Here is a 1,432-nt window from a genome sequence, read left to right on the forward strand (position 1 = left end):
TCTTATGTCACATCAGTAGGGAAGAGGAACGGGGGAGGGGGGAAAGAGGTATTTATGACTGTCATAAACCTACCCCCACTGCCAACGTCATGACAGTCCCCCCATGTTGGGTTCAATCTTGCGATTAACCTGCATGTTGCAAACCAACATACAAATGACCGTGGGTTGTCCTGGTTGTGGACCATCGTTGTGGTCGACCCGGGTAGGGTTTCTGCGAATGAAGAAGTCTGCTCCATGGCTGGACAGCAGATGTCCAGTTGGTGATCGCTGTTGCAGTACCCCCTCTGGTGTGGTCGACCCGGGTAGGGTGTCTGCAAATGAAGAAGTCTGCTCCATGGCTGGGCAGCGGGGGTCCGGATTGGGATCGCCGTTCCGGACCCGTCGTCTGGTCGTCCAGACTGGAAGATCTGGGCAGTAACTTAGGCAGATGTTAACAACGCACACACACTCATGAAATATATCATTACGTTTCCTCCCAAATGAGCGGCGTTGTGGCACTAACTGATGGTTGTATGGGGAAGTTGTTTATGGCTCTATCACTTTCTACATGCCGAAGAAAATGAAACAAAATTAAATGAAAACAAAACAAAATATAGTTATGCCACCTTAACCATCTAATTGGACTGTATTCTATCTACGTCCATGGTCTTGGCAAAATGACCCTATCATGTCATTGTCTAATGTCATATCTAGGGCTCTTCTAATTTSCGGGGTGTTGGTTAGGGTACTATCCTAAGTTGATAACTATATGATACGTCTACAGCTGTAAGGCACTAGTTTTGGGCAGTCTACAGGGATGACCTATGGACTTCTGAGAAGAAAACTGGTGAGTGCTGTAGCTGTAGAGTTAAAGGCCTCAAAATAAATGTTCAACTTTACTAAGGCTGGTATTTTGCTCGGACCCTTAAGTGATCCTAGCATAAATCCTAATTGGATGTTCCGTTGTACATGTGCGTTTATGCGRACGCAAGCACACATGTCAAGGGAAGGAAACCAAGTATCCTGGCAGATTACAACTTGTTCAGAATGAGTCTGACGTAGTCAGGTAATTTTCAGGTCAATGCCTGGASGTCAGTCAGAATTGGTGTCGAGGGAGTCTGTAGTGGTTTTACTACCAGTCACTGTCTTCCACTATTGTAGTGGCAGTAGGTATGAAGAAGTATACTTCATAGCTATGTTATTCACGGAGGAGCTAACCTCATGACGGAAGTACTAAGTATTAGACCAGTCGTACATGGTGTGATCGTGGTTCCTGACTTCTAACAACTTTTCTCCTGAACGGAGGGTTCTATTTATTAGTGGCGTGTGTAACCATTGGAAGAGTGCAATGGAGATTCCCTTCCCCGCGCTGCACTCTGAGTGACTCCTATGTTGCTATTATCAATAGCAATTTAACTTGTGAGGTTACTAATCCTCTTACTGAGTTTTGCTG

Source organism: Salvelinus sp. IW2-2015, unplaced genomic scaffold, assembly GCF_002910315.2.
Source record: "Salvelinus sp. IW2-2015 unplaced genomic scaffold, ASM291031v2 Un_scaffold4796, whole genome shotgun sequence".
Classification (NCBI taxonomy): Eukaryota; Metazoa; Chordata; class Actinopteri; order Salmoniformes; family Salmonidae; genus Salvelinus; species Salvelinus sp. IW2-2015.